The 13,429-nt window shown below is 47.3% G+C and overlaps 1 protein-coding gene across 4 annotated transcripts in view; it reads right to left on the bottom strand.

The window, feature by feature from the left end:
• LOC144179670 (zinc transporter ZIP10-like) overlaps window positions 1-13,429 on the bottom strand; it is a 148,648-nt gene that overhangs the window by 55,092 nt on the left and 80,127 nt on the right. The window contains exon 1 of one of the 4 annotated variants that reach the window (XM_077708117.1): window positions 5,974-6,311. The exons of the other annotated variants lie outside the window; for them this stretch is intronic. The gene's annotated coding sequence lies outside the window, so the exon portion shown is untranslated. Of the gene's footprint in view, window positions 1-5,973; window positions 6,312-13,429 lie in introns of those variants that run through there. 4 annotated transcript variants of the gene reach the window in all.

Raw genomic sequence — 13,429 nt, 5'->3', positions numbered from 1 at the left:
GTGTTCCTCAAGTTAGCGTGCTCGGACACTTGTTTGTTCCCAGTGTATAGTGAATAATTAACTAGCAGCGCATAATCCGAAGGCAGGCTCTGTTCAAATAACACGATATTTCACACAGTCGACGACGCACAGTGCTTTGAATCTGTCAAGTACTACTCTCGCAGAATAAAAACATGGTGTTCATACAGCCTAATGATTACCAGTAACTACAAAATTAAGGGCAGAAGGTTTTTTCTTACTAAACACGAATACAAGGGAGCTTGTTTTTTTGAGTACTTTGATGTTAATTTCAAATCGAATTTAGCGCGTATTAAAATGCTAATCAGACCACTGCATCTCCAAGCGGCATCATTCGGGGTCAGCTGAATAACGCATCACCGTAAAATGCTATGAAGTCCGAAATATGTCAACATACACTTTCCCGAAGAACAGCAGTTTAAAAATAACGAAACGCTAACTGGCTAGCAACGAAAGTTAGGAAAAGGCGAGAAGACCATTACTGGAAAAATAAAATTCAAAGCCCCTTCGTCTAACGACAAAGGTGGTTGAAACGCGAAGCTTCTGCCGCCGCAAACCGCCGCAAGTTGGCTTTCCTTCCGCGGCAAGTTGGGTTTCTTGCAGTGCGTTTTGGGCGTGACGATTTGGATTTTGGACTTTGACTTGGGAATTTAAAGACATTGGCTTTCGGCCAGAGAGAGTTTCTCGTTCCGACCATCTTTCACTGCACCCACGATCATCATCATCGTCAGAGAAAGTTGGATTTTCTGCAGTGTGCTTTCACGTACGGTCGCCATCAGTGAGGCGAAGAAAGCTTCGCTTTAACAACCAGGTAACAGGCGGTGACGGGGCTGCCACAAACATATTGGTCGGAGTATTCAGTCGCAGGGCAAGATAGAGACCTTTAGGCAAGACAGATTTTAAAATTAAAGTAAAAAAAAAAAAAAAAACGAAGGAAGCTCACACTAACGCCTAGGACTTGAAGGTAGCGAAGCTGTACGGAACCTTCACGACCATCACGAAGGTTTGAGCCCTTGATTGGAGCCAGTTTGTTCCATATTCACTTCCAAAAGGACCTTTACTCCTTCATTGCTGCTATAGATGTGAGCTTCCTTCATTTTTTGGGTAGTGATAATCCCTAGACATCACATTGGAGGGGCGTACGCTATGACGTGTCCTTCGCGTACCGAGCAAGTGCTGCAACGATGACGGCAAACACTGGTGTTCTTTTTAAATGCAGAGCATTTCAGTATATCACGATGTCACCCGCGTTGACGTCCGTAGTCGTAGTCCGCACCCCTTCCCCTACACTATATAAAAAAAATACTATCCGGCGCCTGGTTTCGATCCCTCGACCCTGCGGGCGGAACGCAATGTACATGGTGCTCTAACCACTGCGCCACAAAGCCGCCACAGAATGGGAGGCTACGAACGCGCCTTATATCCTTGACTCATTCAAACTACGTCAAGAAGCTGCTGATACAACGCATTCACTACCACCAACTCCCCAAACACTAAACGTTAACGCAACACACCCACCCCCTATGCGACGCATTTACTCGAGTCCCCCTCGCAGGGAGATGGGCCCAATTTTTTTGGCTAATCTTGGCCGATCTCCCTAAGTAGGTATGCTTGGCTTGACAAACACGCACCGGGAAGGCTGGGCGGTTGTTGCGAGGCGCGCACACACGAGCTCTAGGCATTTTCTTGGTTTTGTTAACTGCCGGGCGGTCGCCGCAATCTTGGATAATATTCCTAAGTGGGTGTGCTTGGCTTGACGAACGTGCGCAGGAAACGCTGGGCGGCAGCCGCGGGGCACGCAGACACGAGTTCTAGCCATTTTATTGGTTTTGTTAACTGCCGGGCGGTCGCCCCGACGCCCGCGTTCACGTGCGCGCGCTGGGCAAATTCTTGGTATTTGTAACTGCGGACACGAAAAATTACGATTTTCTAAACATCTTCGCTGTTAATATCCTCGGGGCACTACTCCTGCTTACGTTCTCAGCACGCAAAAGTGTAGCGATACTTACCAAATACTATTTTTTTTACTGTACGGGGTATTTGCGTCTCTTCGGTTTTCTTTTTTTGTTTTGGTGCCAATTACTCAACAAGGAAACTGGTAACCCTGCGTCACAGCTTTCCTAGTTTTACGGTTTTCAGTGGCTGGGCTGGGGTGAACCTGTTCTACTCACGTGTCATCACGCCCACCTGTCGCGCGGTACGCATCATTCTCATTTTCCCCCCTGCGCTGGCAACGGAGAAGGTCGCGCGGTGGTAATGCACGCGAGAACTGCGCACTCTAGAGAATTTTACTCTGGAAACATGTGTTCAATTTGCACACAAACTGAAACGTGTTTTATTTACCCTTGACAGCGGCAGCAATCTTCTGTGCCGGAGAACAGCAACAACAGCGGTTTTTCTCAGAATGGACCACCTACGGCTCTCGCCTTGAATAGCAGCAACGAGACAGCTTAGGCAAGCGACGTCGCATTCGCGCAGCACTACATAAACGGGGAGCCTTTACCCGACGGCTTCATTCGAACTGATCACCACCGCCAGTACTACCGGAGATAAACAATATTCATCGAGACCACCCTTTCTACACCCCCTCACCCCCATTTTCTTCTCAGAATGAAATTAATTAAGTTCACCATATCTTGGACCCACGGAGAGAAAAATGTAAGGACGGCCGAGATCACTCTAAAAGTCGGAGGAAAGAAAGGTTGGCATTCACTTGGGGCTTCACTCGTCACAGATATCAGAATCTTGATAGTGAGGCGTGCCGTATGCAGTGTTGAGCTGCGGTTTGATTCACACTTCTCTTGATATCGAACGTGCACCGACATCTCGGACACACGGGCGCTTGAGTTGTTCGTATCCACCAAAATACCGGTCATATATTTGCACGGAAGCCACCATATGGAAAGTCCCTTTGCAAGAAACGCGCTTCTTGAAGGAATCAGCCGATGCGGCGCTCACATTGCTCGACAACGACGAGTTGTACGCGGTGCAGCTCTTTCTAGTGACCGGTCGGATACCATACGTAATGTTCTTTGTTGCGCGATGCAGCTATGCGATAGACGCTATGTTGCGACGCGAGATCGACTCAAATTGTGCTTCAGCTTCCGCTCACGATGTTTACAAGTAAACAATTGCCCGGCATTGGCGTATCGAGTCTCCTGTAAACAAACGATTTCCTCAGTGAAGGGTCAGAAATTCGTCGACACCCTTTTTCCACCTTGTATTCTAGAAGACTCAGAAGTATTTCAGCGCATTTTCCTACTTTTTTGCTCAATCAGTACAGAAAAACGGTAAGTGAACAAGGGCCCCTACGTTCGTCTTGGTGTTAAGTATCCCCAACCCCGAAGGCATCAATAACCCTGAAAGAAGGTAAACAGTTAGCGACCAGTACATTCTGAAGGCGTACAGCAGTGCTTATTATTAAGTGACCTCAGGGAGCGCCATTTTCCCCGATCTTCTTCATCTGTCAATCGAGGATAATTCTGAGAAATGTTGCTTTCACCATAAAGCATGTGCGTCGTTCTGGCTTCCCAGACTGCCTCTAATTGCAGAAGAAGAAATGCCAACAAAAAAATGAAAGGCAAACGCAGAAGAGATGATGAAAAGCTAGATGATGACGGACCTTAGGGGAAAAGCTAACTCCTTTGGCAGCCACGCGTCATGTGTCCGTTCATCGCGCATCAGCAGCACTCAGAATCCTTTTTTGGGTTTCGTCAACATTTTTGCAAGTCTAAGAGGGACACTGGAACGTTCGTGATTGAGAAATGCTGCGCCAGGACATGAGGATGCGTGCCTTTGGCTCCTTCCGGCAGCCGACGGCCTACTTTGTTTGGCACGTGCGCACAATGCACCAAGAGTACGTTTGCATAGCTGCACCATGTGCAATGCCGGCGAAATATCCGCGTCGCTGCGCCGCGCTGCCTTGGCCTGATCGATAGCACGATGTCCGACACTCTGCCGTTGTTTTTTGGCCACTCCGCAATTTGTGGCGTTTTCCCAGTGTGAACACCCCGATTTTTTAAAGCGAAGATTTTGATGGCTATTGTTCCGTGCAGTTCTGTTCTTCGCGAGCAACGGCGCCTTGCAGCAAAGCTAACTTTTTTGCGAACGCTCACCAGAAAACAGTTGCAGCTTTTGCTTTGTCGAAACTATCCCGCAACAAAGCATGTGACCAATAACCGCTAAGACGACTATACCGTAATAACGAGTTTAATTTACTTTTCGCAATTAGGTAGTCAACAGTGAAGTTGCAAGTGTTGTGGAATTCCCGTCTGCTGTCAGTACAGGGGATTCTACGAGACGGAAACGGAAAGCCCCATGTTTGCTTGCTAGGATCCAGTCAATCCAAGTTTCATTTAGTAAATATCACAAAGTCACTACCATTACCAACTGATGAGAAAGATACGTGTGCATTCTCTAACGATGTGTGTGACGACCGTTTTCTACAGTATATTTACCTTCACAAACTGGATTGGCTGATAATTATTTGTATTGCGATAGTGAAGTCACGTTTCGAGCGCTATATTTCGAACGCTATAAACCGCAGAAAATGTTCTGACGGAAGTCCACGTGCGTGGCTTTGTGAGGTGAGTTAAGTTTGTGAGTTAAGTTTACAACTCGCATCGCTTATACCCTCGATCACAGCTTTTGTTACGAAGCACAAAAGACAGTTTTCTTTGGCGCTACTTCCCGCGCTTTACGTAAACGAGAATTTCACCAACGATTGTGGATGATACACTGAAACCGTTGACTGCCACGAAATCATTTGCTGAAAGAACCTTGTTTCATACTCCAATTTGAGCGGTGTATTTATGGCGAAAGCTAACTTTAGCCTTCAACGTCTTTGGCTGGCGGTTCAAACGACATGGCCATCCTCGTAAATAAATGCGAGGAACGGTCAGGAATTTGTGTGAAGCTTAAGGTGTGTACCTCGATTATACTCGTGATGAGCGTGATTTTCGTTCCCCCATCCCCCGAATAAAGATCCGATGAGCTTTAGTTTAACTTAAAGGAGCCATGAAGACAAAATACAAGTTGGGTTTATTATAAAGACTGCTTAGTCCCAATAACAATGATACCAATATCATCGCAATCTTCGAACAAATAACGGAGATATTAAAGAAAACGTGTGAAGCAGTCGCGGCACCCTAGCCAATTTCCCGCAACTTTTCTATGACGCAACGGAACCTCGTTTGTGCGATTGGCGGCCGCCTAACTGACCTGTCGCGACGACACATGACTGAACGCCTGTAATCGGGCTTCTAGTTCCATTTGACCGCATCACTTGAATGCTAACGTGCAGCTAACGCACTGAAAATTATATTTTATTGTTGGCCCGTATGACGTCGTTCTTGCTCATAACACGTCATTGAGGCGCAAAATTTGGAAGTTTTTATATACTTCTTGCTTTTTTTTCGTTAAAAAACATCTTTTGTGGCTGTAATGGAGCTGAGTGAGATACTGAATCCTAGTTCTTTCAAATTAAACGAAGTTGTATTTTCTCTTCATGGCTCTTTCAAATATATACAAGACTCTTTTTTTTTGTAACAGCAGCGGTAATTTTTCCTGTACACGGATGAATATTCGAGCCTACCTCCTCAGTTGTTAAAGAGCGTAATTTCGGACACACCGAGCGCTCGCCACTCTCCAACTCGACGCGCTCGAATCTCGCTACCGGCAACAAGAGTTGGTGGAGAGATAAATGTCCCCGAGAAGGTGTAATTTTCATTTGAACGATTCTCGCGGTGGTTTGGAGCAGGACCAAAACTTTGCCAAGCCACCTTACCAAGAATACCCAAATACCGTTCCAGAAAGCTTTGATGGTGAGCACGCTGGTGTGCAAAAATGTAAATCGCGCCTCTTCACGCTTGCCGGCAAGACAACCACGCCAAATTCTTCCCGCGTCCGGGACTTCTAAAGATAAGATAACAGAACTGAACGTTTCGTTTTACTTACTTGAAAAATCGGATGGGGAGGGCGCACCCAGTGTCGCGGAGGTTATCGCGTAGCGGCGCGCAGGCGGCCCCGGCCAACACTCGGGCGGCAATCAGGACGCAAAGTGTAGCGGCTCAAAGTGGTGCTTAGGTGAGCGTTAGCATCGCTCGTTGCGGAAGCCGTGGAAAGAGAATCACGCGTGCGCCGAAACCTGTCCGCCTCCGTGCTGGTGGCCGCTCCATGGCACAGAGGAGGCTGCGGCAGCAGCGATGGTCGGGGCTTGCGAAACGGCGTAGTAATCACACCTGACGGGCACAGTAGCGCTTGTTTCGCATCTCTCCCTCTTTCCCACCTCGCAGGCAATTCCGCAGCAGGAAAAAGCGCGCGTCCGCAGGTGGGATGTCCAGCGGCCTCGACGTCGGGGTGTTTGCAGCGCGAGTGAAAGTGCCGCACAATATCGCCCGGCGGAAGCGAAAAAGACAAAACGACGACGAGCCGCTCCGCCGGGGCACGCCACGAATAGCTTTTCTTTAACGATCTGGGCGCGAATGTTATTGCACCTACGCTCAGTCACGAAGGCAGAAAAGAGTGAGCGTAGAACTGGGAACGTTTAGGTTCTGGTTCCGTGTGTGTGCATTGCGCGGCGACGTTGCAGGTGAGAGGCAACTGCTGCGCGTCCGGTACTGCCACGCCCCCATATTTTAAGCCAACCGCGATTGAAAGCTCTCTGAAACATAGCCGAAAGAACTGCAGGCATTTTTTACCTTTTTGTTTATGTAGCGTGGTCTGTTTGTGCCGTCAGTGGGCGTATGAAATGCTTTTGGGAGACTCGATTTCGTCGGCGCATCAGGGTATATTTTGGTACAGAAAAGTTTCATGTAAAAATGCGTCCATGCACTCCGTGCAGATGGTTAACTAGCGAATCTGTGATGCGCGGCGGATATTTCCACGTGTGTTTCTTTTTATGGTTCAGCGAAGGCTGTTGTGCCCGGGCAGCAGCATCGGCACGGCGTAGACAAGCACGTTTCGTTCCTGCTGGCGGCGTTGCTAATCGTAAGCTGCGTGCTCCTCAGGAGTACGTGTGACGCGTGGTCTGTACTCGTTTCGAAGTAACGTGCGGCAGGTGTTTGTCAGTGCCACTTTGACGCCCACCGTTACCAATTCAGCTGCACACTGAAAAAGAAAGGGAGTCAAAAGGAAGTCGCCGCTACAATGAATTTCTTTGACTCTACCAAGACTCCCTTTTACACTACGACTCTCTTTAAAACAGGGGGAAGGGTGACAGTGACTCTTAAACTTTGCAATGGGAGTCACGTATCAATGGCATGTGCTCCACTCAGTGGCTGGCTACGGAGGCGCTGTGTTGCGTGATACTTCGTCGCTCCCTCCCCTGCACTTCCAACTCCTATACAACCTGATTTTTCGCGCATGCGCATGGGGTTGCGCCGGAGGAGTTTTCTGCGTATACTAGACCACCAGACGTTCCTATCGTGCAGTATTGGAATCCAAAGCGACGTTGCCAAGGTTGCAGAAAGGATGTACTATATAGTGCCGTGACGCAAAGGAAGGTTAGGAGTTTTCGAACCTAAGGGATATGAAGCGGTTCATCATCCTGATCATCATCATATCAACATGGCTGAATCCTGAAGGTCATCACGACATTCTAGGATCCAGTAGGGCGGTCACCATGTAGGCCGGCGTACGCGGCCCTTCATCGAGTAACGCGATACCAGGCTATGTTCAGACTACCGACGCAAAGGCCATATCGCGCGCTATGGGCGTAGAAAAAAACGGCATTTCACGCAGTTCTTTGGCTTAGACGTGAAATGACTCATTATTTAAAGATATTATACCACCTCTGAGACAATAGTCTGAACCCGGCCTTATCCTAAAATTCCACAGCTGCGCTATGAGGGTGCCTCGGATGATTTACGGGAACGGATAAATCATCCTCGCTGCTCAGAACAGGGGTGTATCCCCGATAGCTTATGCGATTGGTGTTATCAAAGGTGACAGACTGCCACTGTTCCTATGAACTGACGATCGTTCACATGGCTGCAATTTTTTGAAGCAAACCTAGCGTGTCATAAAACTCGACAAACTTCACTCTGATTCCGAAGGACGAAGCACATCCCCACAGAGGGCACGACAACGCCTTATAAAACGGCTAATCAACTCCAGGAATTTAAGTCAATTAACAAGTTCAATAACGCTGTTTCTTTATCTTGTGTGTTATACCGAAGCTACACCTGGGATGTGAGGCGGTTCGCAGCAAGGGGCTCCGGATTAATATTTACCAGCTGGGGATCTTTAACGTGCGCCGAAATCTCGACACAGGGGCGTTCTTGCTTTTCGCCTCCATCAGAAAAGCGGCCGCCGCGGCCGGGAATCGAAGCCGCGTCCTTGGGCGCAGCAGCCCAAAGCCTTCCACCGCGGCGGGCAGTTTGGAGTTTATTTGTTTCTTTCTGAAGCGAACATTTGTTTGTCGCTTTGTTTCTTTCTCAAGTTCAATAAAGCAATCCCTTTGTAAATTTACAGTGCGTGCGCCATCGAAAAATTAACCCAGCTTCACTGACTTAAAGGAGCCATGAAGAGAAAACACAAGCTTGGTTCATTCAGAAGATTCCCTCGTTAGAATCATACTTACACCACTTTTAAAGTAAACTTCGCTCAAATAAGCTACATAATTAGGAAAAAATGGAATGGCCATGCTACCCACTAGCTCATTTCCCGCAACAGAACCTATGATGTCATATGCCCATGCAGCTGTGCGAGTGGCTGAGGCCGGCAAAAACAAACGCAAATTAAGCAGGGCTTATAAATAAGCCTGCCGAAATAACTATTTGCTATAAATTTACGGAACAATCTTTTTATGGCAGTAAGAATTGTGGACTGAATAATTAAAGTTACGAACGAACACGTGAACATAGAAGTGCAAGTGCGTACTGCTGTTGGCGCAGCAGTACGCAAAGTGAAACTGGGCTAAGTATGTCATGCGGAAGATCGACAACACTTGGACACGTCTTGAAACAGGTTGGCTATGACGGGGCGAGATAAAAAACTACGTGCAGGAATAGAAAACTTCAATGGCAAACAATAGATTCAGATGACAGCAAAAGAGCAGGCTAACGGTGGTGCAGCGGCGCGAGCGTGTGTGCGTGCATCTAGGTGTCCCTGTACCTGTATCTATGCGTGTATTTGAATGCAAATGAATGCAAGCATGCGTGAATTTAGGCCACATGCCTGTATGTGCGTACGTATCTATGTGCGTATGTACTGTCAGCGTCAAATGAAACGCGAACTCTAATATGTGAACCAGAACGTGCAAAATTCTAAAATACTGCTTCTAGAGCTCATATAATGGCACGCTGTTTGTATGTTTGGAAATCCACTTTTCCCAACTTTGTTTTTGTAGCTAAGCCACGCGTCATTTTGGCTTGCATGGGAAGAAAACCCGCTATTTGTGTGTTCAGGTTCATATTTTCGTGTTCGCGTTGCATTTGACGCTCAGAGTACATATGCGTGCTTGTATATGTGCCCGTAAGCATGCATGCGTGCAAGAAGGCATGTGTGCATGTATGTATGTATCTATGTATGTATACATGTATATATGGATGTATGTATGCATGCATACGTGTACGTATGTACGTATGCACGCTCGAGTGACTGACGTTGCGCATACAGATCCTCTTGGCCACAGACTTCTATTTCAGAGAGTACGTTCGGATTTAAACGAGTGGGATCCTGGTGGTGAGACAGCGCACAAAAACAGGTACAATGAAACGATGTGTACAGCACGGTACTAGCGCGCAACTACACCATCCTCCAGGCTACAGCGCAAAAAAACACACACGGACAAGAAAGGGACACACACAGCGTTGCGCACGTCCCTTTCTCGTCCCTGCGTTTTCTTCTATGCTCCATCCTGGGTCCTGTTGAACCAACTAGCACGGACCTTAGATCATCACCGTCATCCTTTTATCTACAGGACGAAGGCTTCATGCATGTATGCGTGTATGTATGTATGTATGTATGTATGTATGTATGTATGTATGTATGTATGTATGTATGTATGTATGTATGTATGTATGTATGCATGCATGTATGTAGGTATGAAGGCTTCAGGACGAAGCCTCTCTCTCTTCAGGACGAAGGCTTGACCCATGGACATTCAGCGCTTTTCACTGCGCTGTCTGAATTCATTCTTTACGGTCAAATTTCTTAATTTTTTGCGCGCCTATTTCATCGCAGTATCGCGACACAGTGGCCGATCTTGAGGGGGGGGGGGGGGGGCAAAATTAACAAGGCAAACGTAACGTCGCAAGAGGCAGAGAGCCATCGAACCTGCGGACAATAGCGATGCTTCGCAATGTTTGCCCCTTCGGGTTTATCGCAAGAGCCAGGTTCACTTTTCAGCGAAATGTAGTCGCCGTATTACATCATACCCCGATTCCCGAGATGGCTTTGCGAACGTGGAACGTAGCCGTATATATCTACGGTGGCCTTTCTCCGAGCCAAAGATGCTTTTGGCGGCAACAAGGTGCTCCTTAACTGTCCACAGTCTTTTGGGCACAGGCGAATGTTGGTTGGGCTGAGCAACGTTACCCCAGTAGAGGGAGTAAATATTTTGTTATCTATAGATGAATCGCGAGTATAAGGCTGGGCGTCGGCTAAGAATTTTAATCCAATTAATCGATTAATAAGTTATTTTTTAGAAAAGAAATTAACAAAAATACTATTCTAAGAATATTTATAGTAATAGAATAATAATGATAATAACAAGATCGATGCACCCGTCGGCCTGTTCGCAGAGATTCCAGATGAAGTAAGCAGTTTATCACAGCGCTGATGCGGGCGAGACGCTTATCACCACGTTGGCCACAGACACTTTTCTAGAATCAGGAACATCCGCACTTGCCGTAATTGCAGAGGAAGCCAGTTAATTGTGGTTTACTTACGACCGTTAGTTTATACAACGGCCAAACGGTGCGATTGCTCGCTTGCCCATTTTTTTACCGCGTAAATTTGTATTAAGAGTAGCCACTTTCTTGTCTGTCTTGGCTATATGCTTTCGGTTTTAATCACTATCATCCGTGATGAATACTTGCATGGCTTTCTGTTGTGACGTGATGCGAGTGTTTCGAATACGAATAGGATTCTCGATACGCTTCCGCACTCTTGTTTCGGTTTGCTCGCATGACTTCAACCGATTAACCGGGTAAAAAAAATTATTCGCGACTAAAGCATGAATCGATTAATCGGAAGGTTAATCGACCAATCGGCCACCCTTAATCACGAGATGCCAAATAATGGGCGCTGGACTCAGTTACAAGTAGAGAAAGGTAAAACAATATAAACTACCTGGACATTGTAATAATTTCGGAGCAAAAGCAGTAGCGGTCCCGAATGTATGCGAATACATCCACACTGCATATCAGAATCAACAGACAACCTTCGGAGGCAGTTTGTCAGACGGTCATGTCGAGACGTTCGTGTCAATAACGATGGAGGTGAGAACGCGTACGCGCGAGTGAACTTCTTTTTTGTTCGGACGAGTGTGCTCAGAACCGAGAACCCGAGTTGCAGATGTCAATCCGATAAAGTGAATAGGCAACGTTCATAAATGTAGTGAGAGTCTGATGGAGATGCGTCCAGAAGGGCAGGAGGATGTTCCCCTCTTCGTTAGGATTGATTCATTGATTGGTTGTTTGTGGTACCTCCTTTGTAGGAGGAGAAATGACGTGTGTCTTCTCATCAATAAATCTATCTGTGTTGTACTACTGGGCTTTTTTCCAGCTCTGGTGTTAACGGCAGGCCCAAATTAAATGTTGTCCGTTACAGGTAGCAGCTGTCCTGGGCTATATTTCCCTCCCTGTTTGTCTTCTGGCATGCTAATCTAATTTAAGCCACCTCTACGCCTTTGAAGTTAAACCCTATGGTTTTGGCAAGGCGAATATTTCCTGTGACAGAACGAGCGTAGATTACTAAAAATTACTCCACTTATTTTTGTACAACCGCAAGGTCCTGCCTGCTCTTCTCTCGTCCATATTAAGAATATTTTACTATCATGGGGCCGAACTACCACCTTGCCACTACTGCGGAGGCTATCCCAATGCCAGCCACGTATAATGGGAATGCTCCCGTATAATTTCAGAAATATCTACAGTCCTCCCAGAAACAAAGCAGCGCACCCTTCTGAGTTCCACCTGGCTGACTCAGGCCCTGACCGGCTACTTGGGGTAGATCTCTGCGCTTCAGAAGACAGCCCAGACTAATACACCTGTCACACGGGCACTTTCAATCGCGATTGAATCGATCCGGATCGAGCTCATTCCAGACCGGGCGCTGCTACACGGCAGTTTCAATCGCGATCGAGATCGATCCCGCTCGAACTCAATCCTGGTTTCTCAAGCGCGATCGAGGCTTCCAAGCGCGGTCGAACGAAAGCGGCGATACTCTCGTCCCCGCTCAGTAATGGCACAGAAGGTGACAACTTCAAGTAATGCCATGACTTGTGTCAAATAACTCGACCCAAATAAGCGTGCGGTAACATTACGTATAACTCCGACTGCGCGAAGTTACCAGACGCCGCTTGCAAGTACATTGTTAGCGCCATCTGGCGTATACGAGTGCAATCGGTGCAACTTCTCGATCGCGACTGAAACGGGTCGTCTAGCAGCGCCAGTGCATAGAGCGCACTCGAAAACTCGATCGCGATTCACTTCAATCGCGATTGAAAGTGCCCGTGTGACCCCGGTACAAGGCTGTCCGGATCACCACCACCTGATACTAAATAAAGTTTCTCTCCTCACGTGGTATTAGATCGCGGCTGTCCATGGATGGGGGCGAAAGATCAATGTATGATTCACACATTAGTAAATGCGTCGCGTTTACGATTGCCGTTGTCACTAATGCCAGTGCGGGCAGCGCAACGCAAGCACCGACAGTGACATTGACAACGGCCAAGGCACTATGGGTTCCGGAAACTCCGGAAGGAAACTGTTTATGGCGTAACTCGCGGAATATATCCACTGTTTTTAGCACATCACTGACGCACAATTATTGTCAATTGCCACGACAGTTACGTAGTAACCTGGAAAATCTATACCATTGTCTACGGCTAAATTGTGTTTGTACAAACGGTTACCTCTTTCGGCTTGGAGTAACATAAAACGCACACTGCGATCATTTCTCTTGTGTAGAAGCAGTTGAACATACTTGTTTAGTATGCACGGCCTACATGGCAGCAGGTCGCACTTTCTTGAAGACACTGAGCGCCTAGAATAGGGTCCGATAACTCTTAACCATATTCAGGACCGTAGGCTTGTCCCTCGAAGCATCGCTAAGCTGTGAAAAGTTTGTTTTAGGGACAAAGCCCCTTAGGGGCTGGGGCTGTTGGCGTCTCCTGTCGTCGTCGTAATCGTCGTCTCATGTAGTCTCGGTGCTAAAACCCTGGGGAAACTCGTTTACACCTCGC

Source organism: Haemaphysalis longicornis, unplaced genomic scaffold (assembly GCF_048455015.1).
Source record: "Haemaphysalis longicornis isolate Haplotype H1 unplaced genomic scaffold, Haemaphysalis longicornis Haplotype H1 scaffold_4, whole genome shotgun sequence".
In the NCBI taxonomy this organism is placed as follows: Eukaryota; Metazoa; Arthropoda; class Arachnida; order Ixodida; family Ixodidae; genus Haemaphysalis; species Haemaphysalis longicornis.
Note: the sequence above shows the minus strand (reverse complement) of the source record. Positions and strands in the feature narration are given on the sequence as shown.